Genomic DNA, 13,734 nt, shown 5'->3' with positions numbered 1-13,734 from the left:
GCGGGAGAAAGAGAGAAAGAGAAAGAGCGAGAGAGCGAGAGCGATGATAGAGAGAGACAGGGGGGCAGGCAGAGGGAAAGATTAGAGTAGAGAGAGAGGTAGATAACAGGGGGAACAGAGAATAGCAAGTGCATGAAAAAGTAGAAGGCTATGAAAGTAAGCCAGACAAGTAGAGAATGAAACAGAGAAAGAGAGAGAGAGTGGGAGAAAGAGAGAGAGGGACAAACAGAGAGTAACCCCTGTTACACTCTGTACTTTCGAGAGAAACTGTATCGCATTCTCCAATTCCCTGATGGCACGATGGTCTGCCTCAATCCTGCACCACCCCCTCCCTCCCTCTCTCCCTACTCTGTAACAGGCAGGTAGCAGGTGCAACCAAATAGTTGTGGAGACTTTCCTGATATCCTCCAGCCATCAATCACATCAAAATGTGACATTTGTCTCTTGTGATGTATGTTTCTAGACTGTTTGGGTGGCTCATTGCATAGAATTACAGTGACGCCAACAGTTGATTACCCCCACAAGATTGACACAGGCTTCTCTGAGACACATACATACACATACACAAATCAAATCCAAATGTATTTATATTTATTTACTCTTGAACCATGATCGGAAAACATCAACAAGCAGCTGGTTATTTGATCTAAGAGATCTCTTGGAGTTACAAATTACTAAAGGTTCAGAGATATTTCAGGAGCCAGACTGTGTAAGGCTTTAAAAACATACAACAACAACTTATAAAAGCATGAACCACTTTCTCCAAATCATTAAATGATAAGACAGATTTAAGTCTGGAAATCTTTTCCAATTTAAAGAAGCTGTTCTTAACCACATTATTGATCTGCTGATCAAATTTTAAATCTGATTTTAACTTAAATACAGTGCAGACAAACAAAACGTCCTACATACACACAATAGCAAGTACGCACACACACATACAGGTGTGGCTGGGAGGCTACACTCAGGCTCCACAGTATGAGGTTCGCAGGAGGGGTAGCATTACCTCAGTATCCATTTCAGACGGCTCCCCTCCCCTCTCTTTCAGAAGGCTATTCACTAGACACACAGGAAGTTAGCATCACCGCTGCTGGCCCTTTCACTTTCCCTCATTACATCACCTCTTTATGACAGGTGCGATCCGCACCAAGTGAACAGGAAGACCTTTCCTGTTGTGTTCCCCGTCAGATCTAGGATGTAGCCTAGCCTCTGGGCACTGAGAGGGAAGAGAAGTGGTAGTGGTGTGTCTCACCCTCAATTTAATTTGTGATACATGGAATAGGGATGTGGCATGGTATGTCAATGTCTTTGAAATCAAATTCATAGAACAGCAGTTATACACTACTATGTTTTAAACAGCTTTTAAAGAGGTTTATGTCTGATAAACTAGGGCATGAACATGGATCCATATTCCAAACAATGACTGTTTTGCATGAAAGCTTGACGGCTCAACAACTCAGCTGAAAGAATGGAGGAAACGTCCTTGCTGCAACAATTGGCTGGTGTAATCTGCTTAATGTGCACTAAGCCTCAATGCCTTTATAGCACATGGTGTAATGATACAAACCGAATCTGCTAAAGACTGGCGGTGAAGTGTGCATTTAGAGTCCAACAAACAGCGACCGCAAGCTTTACACCTCTCTGATCTGACGGTATGACAGCCTATACCTCCCGTCTAGGTACAATAGCAGCCTAATTTTATGATGGGTTAATGAGGCTGTACTGAGGCTTTTATACCTATTGTAACCGGCTGTTACCCTCTGTAATACAAAACATGCAAGCACGACAATCCGTTATTGTATTGAACAGGGCCACTTTTCTCTCCGTCGCTCCCGGACTCTCTCTAATGACCTCCTAATGAAGGCCTTGTTAATTGTTATGTTAATCAACTTGGCCAAATCTTGATGCAAGGGTTGACGCGCGTTAACAGTGTCCTTTAATAGCGGAATGTTGTTCCGGAGGTCACACAAGATTGGGTTACAGTATTTTTTCTTATTCATTGCCATGAACACACAACTCAAAATGTCATCAAAGAGATTAGCCTTATGCTATCCCACTGATGTAAACTGTTACGCAAATTGAAAGATACAATTGTGTAATAAACCCACAAATAAACACTGGAAAAACAGCAAAATACATGTGTGTATCTCGGTGTGTATCTCGTTGTTGCCCATAGTCTGTGATATGTAGCGTGCATTTAAACAGTGTTGTTTTCGTTGTCGTATGCAATCGGGCATTCCTAACGCGCTTATTCCTCATTCTCGGTCATACAATGTTGGAGACTCTATCCTAGCCGGCTGTAAATGGCCTCTGCTTCAAATGAAGGATCCAGGCTCATCAAACATTGTCTGCGTTTAACAAAGTATATCATCGATTCTCCTACTACGGATCGAACCAATTGCTTACCTCAAAGATAACGTCGGGTCAGAAAAAATACTGCAACGCTGTACAATCCCGTCCAGATAAAGACTGCTGTAGGCTGCTTGCCGAATTAAAGTCCGTTCACATCTGAGACTGGAAACAGACAGCTTATACCAAGCCTTTCACCGGCGGAATTTCCGAATGAAATCGCACACCTGCTTCTCTAAGCCCTCTCTGCTCTCTCTCCGGAGCTGTCCACTAAGCAAACGCGCATGTTGCAAGTGCACTGGCAGCAAAGGCAACACCCTCTCTTTCACATGTCAATTGCGCGTTACTCGCGAACTATTGATAGATTTACTGTAAAACTGTCCCTTCACTCTTGACAAAACGCCGTCCCTCGACATTTCTTAATAGCAGAGAAAGAGGGGGTGACACTGCAATCTCACATTTTCCGCATGCTGGGCGCACTACGCGCACAGAGGTCACGAGCTTGCCATCTCTCCGACATCCCTCGAACACTTGCTTCATCAGATGTCATCCAGTGGATTCAGCTTGCCTCGTTGTTTCACAGCAAAAGGATGGCTTACTACGAGGATAATGCGGCGCGTCTACCTCCATGTGCAAGATGGCCTCCAGTCGCACTCAGTGCCGCGAGCCGCTCATTGGGTCTCGTGTAGTCATGGCAACGACCGCGGTTCAATTTGTGCTCTTGGAGGATAGAGAAGGATGTACAGGTCGCCACTAATAGGGCAAATGTCATTTTGTATCCATACAGCCGACTAGTCTGTTTCAGCCTAGTTTGCAAGCACTGGCCCATATTAAGAATCAGTATGATAGCTTACGTTTCTATAGAATATGATTCATTTATTGCAGCAACCCTTGTAATTGACATAATTTATATTGTTGCAATGCATGAGACATCTGGTAATTAAATGCTTTATAACGGAACTCACAGACAAACGCTATGCAAACCTCTTCAATTATTCGGAAGTGGTGTTAGTCATAGGTTGCCCTCCATATATGTCCCTATATGGACCTGTGCCAACATAGGCAACAAACTCTCATGATCTGTTGTGTGGAGCCAGACTTGTCTGGCACGTGCTGCATTCACACTTGCAGTCTGATGATCTCTATCTCAACCTCACTCATATTTCAAGCAAGTTCCCAGTCCAGCACTTTGATATGCAACACAATCCTTTGGAGACAGCTGCACGTGAAGTAGGCCTTTATTACGTTGCACAGGAATCACACGTATTAAAATACTATGAACACTGATTCACAAAGACCTTGAGTCCATCCCTCGACTGTATCTTGCCTTCCCAGGTCTACTCATCCTGAAAATACAGCTGTTATTGAACTTGAACTCAACAGATAAGGACTCCCTTCCCCTCTGTACTTCAGGTGCCAGCCTGCACTGGATTTTTGGTTATCAGTTGTATAGCAAGAACTGGTGCTTCGCTACCTCACCACTCAAATTGTTGTAAAACAGTTGTTGTATTAGATACCAAAAAAAGACCTGACCAGATAATACACTAGTCATGGGTAATATTCAGAGCTGACACAGAAATCAATGGGCCAAAACGGAGCAGAAAGGACACACAGAAGAGGAGGCACCCTATCCCTCATGAATACTTAAAATGTTTTTCCACAGAAGACTGTTATTAACAGTCTACTGAACATTTCAGTGGATAGGGAAATCAAGTAGATGGCCAGTAGCAAGTAACAACATTACAGAAAAGAAAAACACGAGCTCTCTTGACATAAATACAGTCCTAATGACCTTGTTTTCATTTAGGGAGCTAGATTCTCACTTTCTGTAGTGGGCGAAAGATGTTGTGAATGGAGGGGGGATGAGCTATTGTTACACCAGCATAGACAGTCATGTTTTTATCCTCTAATAGTACTGAGGGAAAGATAATATGATCCCAGACCTAGGGGCCAAGTGGTTTGAAGTGTCTCTCATGTGTGACACACACACTCTCTTGCTCTCTCTCTCTCTCTCTCTCTCTCTCTCTCTCTCTCTCTCTCTCTCTCTCTCTCTCTCTCTCTCTCTCTCTCTCTCTCTCTCACACACACACACACACACACACACACACACACACACACACACACACACACACACAACCCTTCCTCTTCAGCCTACATCAAAGATAGACCAAATATAACCTGGCTTTGATAGCTGACCTTTGAAAGGTGGCTACAACGTGTGCTGGTGAGTGTGTGTAGGGGGTTATCCGCAAGTATTGTGATGGTCTCTAATTTAGCCTTCCTTATCCTTTCAGTCGTCTCTGTGGGGACAGCCAGAGCGGCCCCTTGCTGTGTCGGCTGGTGAGGGGGGCTGGGGGAGGGTGTCTGGTATGCTGAATTCCACCTGAGGCATAGACACAGGCACAGATACATTTAGGACTAGCAGGCAGGACAGTAGATGTAAGGTTTTTGGAAATAAAAGCCTGCTCATTTGCTAGGAACATGCAAGGGAACTTGCAGGGAAGCCTATTAGTTTGTTATGAACATATGTGTGTGTATATTACCTTACTGTGTGTTATCTCGTGCACAGAGAGTCAAAATACAAAACGTAGGTGCTAATTTTCAGGAACACCCAGGGCCATGTTCAAAGACTTTACGACGTGTCCTTCACCTATACCTTCTGTTAGGTACTGGATCACCTGGCATTTACTGTAGGTGATATAGACATCTTTGTTCTTGCTTCAATACTTGTCCCAAACCATTTAATGGTTATTGATGACGATGATGATAGGTATGAAGTGAATATGAACATGTAACCTAAACAATGAACACCACTTGGTGTGACATCATCATGGATGCAGTTTTGCACTCCCCCTTTCCTCCCCTTACATCACTCCATTTTGACTCGTCCAATCAAGTCTGTATAATTATCTCATGTCTAAGAGTCTAAAAATACAGACACACCTTGTCTGAGGCAGTTCTCACACACCCCACAGTAGGGAAGAGAAAGTTCTGACGCATAGCTCACTGGTGAAAGAATAACCTTCTTATCTTAGCTCAGGCCTCAATTGGTCCCTACTGTTAGCTCCTAGAAAGTTTCACATTCCGTATCGTCATGTGGTGCCTTTATCACCGCTACAGTAGCCTGGCTAACGTTAATGCTGAGTCGTACAGTTGAAGGGGTTTGGTAGTTGGCATCTGGAGAGTTACAACAGCAGAGACATTGTTGGGGTATGACAGTGTGCCACTTACACTGGCATCCTGCTGGACCTGCTCTGATGTTGGAGGGGAAAACATGTTGAGTGCCCAACCAGAAATGCAATATAACTAAATTTAGTCAGTTAAATTTAGAAGCTATCCTATACAGCTAAACTACATATTCTTTGATTTCAGCTTCTGTTTATGAAAAGACTAAAAAGAGGCCAAAACATGACGTGGCCCCTTCTAAGAGACACTGCACTCAAACACCTTGATCTTTGAGGTAGAGTTAGATTTTTTTAAATACCAATCTTATTTTCCTGACATGCCCTGACCTCTCTCTACTGCTCCCTTTCTGCCTCATCCCTCCGCAACACATATCACATGGAAACCCATCATTCTAAAGTGCTATTGGCTGCTGCCAATATGGATATCCAACCAGGCATTGATCTCCAGCATGCTCCTGATGGAGTGTGTGTGTGAGAGTGTGTTTGTGTCTGTGTGTTTTTGATTGGGTGCACAAGGTCCACCTCCCACTGAAACTCAGCCCATCCCAAGTCTGTGCCCCATCCCAGCTCACCTGCTCTGCCAATGCATTACTTTATGCAACGGGCAGCTCCACAGGAAGGTCCCAATCGTATACATAGCTCTTCATTTCATCCAAGACCAGCTGGCATATACCTCCAATTCAGGCTGAATCAGAAATACAGCAATGAGAGAGAGAGAGAAACAGAAGTAAAAAGGATGGAGTAATATTGAGAAAGTTGTCGAAAAAAGGGGTGGTGACGCCCTCAACAAGTACAACCACAAGACCACATTCTGTCACATCGGAGCTAGGTTATTTCCTCCTGGTGACTTCATCCCACTCCAGAGTGTGATGCGATCGGTCTGAGTGGGTCCCAGTTCCCAGAACAGCTCAGTGGTACTGAGAGATGTGCTGAGGTTGCTGTCTTCACACAGCAGGTACGCCTCCTCGCAGCCAGAGTTCACGCCTAGCATGCAAAATGTGCCGCTTAGTCACACACAAATTCTATGCAAATGTACACGATAATAAGAAGTGGATCTGACCCCCCAACCACACACAGATACAGACACACACGCACTGACACATTGTCATAATCTAAACATAGCAGATCTTTTCCTGGTCATACAGAGATAGGATCATGACACAATCATCTTCCCAGACGCATTATTATCTCTGCACTTTTACACACACACACACACACACACACACACACACACACACACACACACACACACACACACACACACGCATGCATCATATCAAAAAGACATTGCCCCTCCCAAACCACCAACTGACGGCAAAGGTTGTACCCTTCAACTATGACTTTACATTTACATAGTCTTTACATTTCCATATAGACTGTGGCTGTGACAATGTTTTTGAATGGGATGTTTGATACACACACACACACTCCCACTTCTGTCACAGCTGGCTAGAAACATAGGTGTGTCTCTTTTGTAAGGCAGGAACTATTAGCAGATAGATACTGTACCCCACGATGAAGCTACTGCTCTATTTGCTGAGTGAGACAAAATTCTCCCACTTTCTGTTGTCCCCAAGTTCATCCCTCATGGTTGTCAGTTTTTCTACTTCTATCCTCTCTTTCTGTCTCTTATATATCTTTACCTTTACCTTTGTCTGATATATATCCTGGTCTCTGATCTCTACTCCATGTTGAACTGTCTCTCCCTGTCTTTTCCATTCCCTCTCCCTCTCTCTGAGTGACAGAAGGATGGTTGACAAAGCAAGCGGTTAGTTTCAACAAGAGCATCACATTCCGTAACACCATTGGATGTTTCTCACGTGTCGTCTGTCTCCGGCTTGAGTCAGACAGTCGCCTCTGCCTCCATGTTTGATTCTACCCCTCTCTTCACCCACCTCTCCCCCCCACACCTTGTTCCCTGGATAGAGAAGCTCTCTGTCAGATGTCCAGCTTGATGGAAGGGATTGGCTGCTGGCAGAGATGATTGGGCATTGCTCAGAACTGATGTTACATCTCAAGACGTAGAAGAAGCAGGTGTCTTCGCTATGAGTGCAAAGAGTTGCCTAGCGCAGAGAAGCAGAAGGGAATCTCATGATCAAGTTAACACTGAAATCAACGTTTGTTAAGTTAAATTGAGTTCTGTTGAGAATGGCGCCCTCTATTGTTTGGGCAAGAAAGTTCACAAGACTTGACTGCTTGTGGTCTGTTACACACAAAACAAACCATCCCCATTACACAAACAAAAACTGACGACTGTAACATTGTATGCAACATTCAAAAACTGCCTCAGGTAACCTTGATCATCAAATGTCACCTTTCTAGACACTGGCCATTCACTTGATACTATATCTGGACAAAATGTCAGCCTTCTGGACACAGCCATACATTTGATACTATATCTGGACAAAATGTCAGCCTTCTGGACACTGGCCATTCATTTGATACTATATCTGGACAAAATGTCAGCCTTCTGGACTCAACCATTCATTTGATACTATATCTGGACACAATGTCAGCCTTCTGGACTCAACCATTCATTTGATACTATACCTGGACAAAATATCAGCCTTCTGGACACTGGCCATTATTTTGATACTATATCTGGACTAAATGTCAGCCTTCTGGACACTGGTCATTCATTTTATACTATATCTGGACAACATGTCAGCCTTCTGGATACTGGCCATTCATTTGATACTATATCTGGACAAAATGTCAGCCTTCTGGACACTGGACACTCATTTGATACTACACTCTTGGCAGAGCAACCATCGCAACGCCAGCTTGCCCTTTCTCCACATCCTAATTAGCTGTTGTTTAGCTGAAGGTATTATATGTAGTCAAAATCTGCTTTAGCATTCTGCATGATTTAACGCTTCAGCGATAAATCCCTTTCATAGATTTCCAGCTTTTTCTCTGGCATGTAATTAAGTAATGGGTCAATTAATCCTGCCTAACCAGAGCAGCTGGAGGGAGAAGGACTCTATTCAGAGAGCGCCAGTTTAAGGAGAACAAACAGGCCTGCCTCAAACAATAGTTCTGGTACCTGTGTGTTGTGTGTGTGTGTGTGTGCATGCGTGTGTGTGCTCTTTGTAATGTCCAGAAAAGAGGAAAACATGACCCAGCCCTGCAGGCACTCCGAATGATACTAGACTGGTTCACATTTTGCTTAAACACCACTATTTAAAGTTTGACGCCTTTCTGAATCTGTCTGTTTTTCTCTCATTATCATCCCTGCTCTGTGTACAGTCCTCTGTGTTAAGTGAATTTCATATAGAAACAACTTTCATTAAGAACAGTGTTTTGGAGTTTGGACAAAACAGTGATATATCTGTTTTCTTTAGGGAGAGAGGCTGACAAATTCCTGAGTTGGATTTTTTCCCTTCTTTGGTAGCAAGGCTTAGCAACTTCAGAAGATATCTAAATCTGAAGATCAATTTGACCACATGACCTTGGAAACGATCCATGCCAGAAACAAAAAGGGATGGACTCACTGAAGCAATGAAAAAAGGAGGAAAATGTTATGAATGATGGATTTCCTCACAGAAACAGCTTTTGCATTCCACATGGAATCAACCGGAATCTCTCAAGAGCAGAGGCGATTTGGCAGTTCTGTAAATTCCATCTCCTTGCCAAAAGACTGAACACTGCACAGAGGGCAACAATAGTGACCCCCTCAACAGCAGTGATTTAAATCTCTCAACAACAAACTTATTTTTTAGCTCATTTCTTTGAAGACAACTATACAATCAACCAACAAGCACTTGGTTGGTTCAATCACACGTTCTGGGTGAGTTGGAACTAAAGAATGAAAAGTCAAGCTCTCCGGAATGGAAACTGAGCACCGCATAGTAGCATTCATAAAAGACAACTCTCCTAATCTGACCAAGTGAAAGAAAGAAAATGAATTATTCCCTATTTTATCTCTAGAGGATAGATAAAGTACTTGGGTTGGCAGTAATGTGGTAAGCCTATTCACTGGGCAGACACCTAAAACATCTGTCAGATTCAGACTAGTCGGCAGAATGTCACTTAGGGCGACTAGTCAGAGAAGATAATTTAAAAGTTGGCATAGGTGTGTCAGGTAAGAATACAATACTGCAAAGGTGTTAATTGCAGATTTGGAATAGAACCAAATGTATTTCCTGACGATGAGATTAACCAAAAACTCTTTGCCTGTTTCCATTAACCAAATATCAGCAAACCATCAGCCACACATAAACAGTCTACAGTCATTATTTTGGTTTCCTCTTCGATGTATTTGAATGAGAACAAGTTAACTAAAGTAAACAAAACCTTTTTTGTTTGCATTCCAAAAGTCCAGACAGTAGACACGTTTCTTTAAATCGCAATTCTTACATAGCATCACAGGAAGTAGATGTGAGACCGACCACACAGTCACACACTTGCAAGCTCTGTTGAGTGCCCTTGCCACTGACGTTACTATGGCGACGAGCTCTGAGAGGAAATAACACGCAACTTCATACAGTAATAACCGCAACCTTCAACACTAACCATTTCATTTCACATTTTGTTAACTTTGAACTATGGTGATGTTTTCTTGTTTCCTGTGTAGCTTCAACCCTCTCAGGCTGCCGGGGCTCAGATCAGAACCAGAATCAGCTGATTGCACATGCCTGGTCATTCCACCCTGCCATGATGACACATGGGAGCTGTCTCCCACAAGCATCAGCAAAGGTCAGACTGCAGTTTCAATCTCTGCTAATTGCATATGTGTGTGTGTGTGTGAGAGAGGTATTATATTTGAGGTATACATTTTGTGTAAGAGTGGTGTGCAAGAGAGTGTGTGTATGTGTATGTGTGTGTGTGCATGACACACACGGTCTGCATCTCAACTGAATTCCCTTTCCATTTATATGCATGTACATATGCAGAGTCAGAGGAATCCTGTAATCTTTGCCACAACACCACCTGAACCTGTCTTGCTGTGTGTACAGTTCCTCTCCTCAGCAGGGAGAGATATGCAGCACAGGTGAATTTACAACATACTATCTGTAGTGCCCACCCCAGCAAAAAAAAAAAATTCAGCTGCGGCTGGGTTAGATTCCCCAGTCCATTGCACTGCAGTTTGCAGAGCAGAGAGTGTATTACAACTCGGCTATTTCCAGGGCAGTATTGATGTACAGTTGCCCCCCTGAGGGGCTTCCAGGTTCGAGCAGGCCTGAGTCAGCGGCCCACCATGAGAAACACATACCACATCAGCCCATTGTTCAGAGAAAAGACCGGCCACAGAGTCTATCAGGATATCTCACAGGCTACAGCTGACTGGCAGAATCTTCCGGTTAACAGCTAACGATCAGAAGAAGGTTACAACGATAAGATGTGACTCTTTAACAAGTTTTATTCAGGATAAGTTTGGGATGGAACAACTCACAGAGTGTTTGACTGTTTGTCTCACTGCTCCTCTACAATGGCCTGAGTGTTCTAGAATAGAATGTGTGATGCACAGTTGTTCCATCGGTGGACTCAACCGATGGCTGAGTAGTCTGACCTCCAAACATCATTTGTCAGCACATGAATGTAGATCTGCTGCAGTATGCTTTTTTTCTGTACAACAGAGAGAGAGAAAGAGAATGTGTGTAAAGAGAGCACATACTGTAAAAAAGTCCTACCTTCCAGTGTATGCATGCTCTGAACCGCCATCTAATCTCTTGCCAGTCCACTCTCTCTCACTCTGACACACATGAGCGTGTGCACACATGCCCTTATACACATTTCTTTTTTATTTCACCCATGTATCATTTTCTTCTTCCATCATTTCCTTTTCCCTTCCTTATCCTCCTCTTCCGCCCCCCCTCTTTTCACAAGGATATGAAATCTCTTTCTCTGCATCTCATCTTTGATCTTACCTGTGCACTCCCTCCCTCTCTCTTTTGTCCTTCCACCGTCCCTCCTCTCCCCTCCATATCCCCTGTCCCTCCTCTACCCTCAATATCCCCCGTCCCTCCTCTCCCCTCCATATCCCCCGTCCCTCCTCTCCCCTCCATATCCCCCGTCCCTCCTCTCCCCTCCATATCCCCCGTCCCTCCTCTCCTCTCCCCTCCATATCCCCCGTCCCTCTTCTCCCCTCCATATCCCCCGTCCCTCCTCTTCCCTCCATATCCCCCGTCCCTCCTCTACCCTCAATATCCCCCGTCCCTCCTCTCCCCTCCATATCCCCCATCCCTCCTCTCCCCTCCATATCCCCCTTCCCTCTTCTCCCCTCCATATCCCCCGTCCCTCCTCTCCCCTCCATATCCCCTGTCCCTCCTCTCCCCTCCATATCCCCCGTCCCTCCTCTCCCCTCCATATCCCCGCGGTGGCTGATGCCAGCCTAGCTGATGGAGGCTATAATTGCATAATCTGTTCTGCCCATTAGGACTCCATGTTGCAACTGTCGCTTCAACTACCGTGTTTTAAGGAAGTGATTAGAAGCCATGTCTTGGCTGTCTCTGACACCTACACATAGATAAGGCTGTGACAGTGCTCTTAACTAGACTCCCTATATGTATACCTGTTGACAGAGTGTGTTGACTACCACTCTATTTTAATCCAGTTTGTAATAGATTCCATTAAAGAAATCTTTATAATCCTCAAAAATGTGGATGAGTAGTACAAAAAGGGGTACAAAAAACTAACACTAAAACCCTATACAAATATAATGACATTGAGAACTGACTCAGCAAACTGCCGCTTGCACTTGGTCATTGGCATAACAATGATGAATTGTGGAGAAATCAATAGACAATCAGTCACGCACAATATAATAAACATGGTACAATGTTTTACAGTCAATTCATATAGATTATGCAGCAAACTGATACATCAGACACATACATACATGTCATAAACATACTCTTGTTTACTTAATGGGTACACTGGCAATAAATATATCAAGAGCTGTAAAAAAAAGATAAATCACCACGAGAAAAGAAAAGACAAGATGCAAAAAAGACAAGCAGAGAGGGAGACTCACCTTCCGTTGCTGTTATTCCTGTGTATCAGAGAGGTCAGTAGCAACTGGATGAGTGAAGATTTGTCCAAGCTGGTGAGACGTGGAACATGACACACACGCAAACACACACACACACACGGATGAAGCCACCGCCCCCTTAAGTCATTCCTTCTGCATGAGTGCCCTCAATCACACACACGCACTACATACTCACACAGTATCCTCTGACAAGTGATGCTGTGTCAGTCAGTCCTTCTTGTGGGGTACTTGTTTCCCACAATACCTTGTTCCTCCTCTGACAAGTGATGCTGTGTCAGTCAGTCCTTCTTGTGGGGTACTTGTTTCCCACAATACCTTGTTCCTTTTCTTCATTGCCAAGTAGTTTGTCCCTGGATCTGATGTATATCGGACTCCTGTCCTGTCCTTCCTCTCCTCTTCTCTCTGGGGTGTCTGTCCACAAAAGCTTTTAATTGTTTTCACTGAGCTGGCACTGAAAACCCTGTCTTCCTCTTCTGTGCTCTCTCTTTTTCCTCTCTTCCTGATGTTACTTCCATTAAATTCATACCACAAATCAGCGGGTCTTCTTTTGTCCTCACTTTCCAACTTAGATGCTCACATCCAGCTTTTCAAAGCAGCTGACCTGTATAGAACTCTCCCAACACTTTGTCCATGTTGCAGGGTTTCTAGGACCTACCCTTGCTAAATACAGAACCAAAGCGGGACAGGCCTCAGCCACGAGTCTTACTACCTCCTGTCATAGCTCTGGGATGGGGGATAGGCTTCAAGAGGCCAGCTCACGCTTCTCTGCTGGCACTGACCAATCACTATCTGCACACAAGCTCGTAAGCTGCTGCGGCGGCTTAGAACTGAGATAAACAAATCCGGTGCCCACACTGGGCCTACCAGGAAGGGTTGGCCTTATTAATCTGTCAAATGAGAGTGGGAGAGAAAGATGCATGGAGGGGAGGTTATGAGTGAGTAAGGAGTGGCTGAATTAAGTACAGTAATCCTTCCTGTTGTGGGCTACAGTATGCTGTCAGTGCCTACAGTGTGCTTACAGTGAAAGGTACTTCTTACATGACATTGCATTTCAATTATTCTATGTCATTATGTTAGAGCAAGGCTCTGATCCTCAGTGTAATAAACATCATTATGAATGAATCATTGCATTTAGTAGTGTGCATGTCGCTAGTACACAGTATTTAAAACAACCTGGATGAACAAACAGGTGAACCTAATAAACAC

General features: G+C 44.1%; 1 protein-coding gene across 1 annotated transcript in view; it reads right to left on the bottom strand.

Annotated features, from left to right (window-relative positions):
- The window catches only part of LOC136956747 (sorbin and SH3 domain-containing protein 2-like), a 54,487-nt gene extending 52,012 nt beyond the window's left edge, over nt 1-2,475 (bottom strand). Inside the window, exon 1 of the mRNA XM_067250721.1 lies at nt 2,407-2,475. The gene's annotated coding sequence lies outside the window, so the exon portion shown is untranslated. The remainder of the gene's footprint in view (nt 1-2,406) is intronic.
- Nucleotides 2,476-13,734: the final 11,259 nt, after the last annotated feature.

Source organism: Osmerus mordax, chromosome 14, assembly GCF_038355195.1.
Source record: "Osmerus mordax isolate fOsmMor3 chromosome 14, fOsmMor3.pri, whole genome shotgun sequence".
Lineage (NCBI taxonomy): Eukaryota > Metazoa > Chordata > Actinopteri > Osmeriformes > Osmeridae > Osmerus > Osmerus mordax.
The sequence above is the reverse complement of the archived record's forward strand: the minus strand, read 5'-3'. Positions and strand labels throughout refer to the sequence as shown.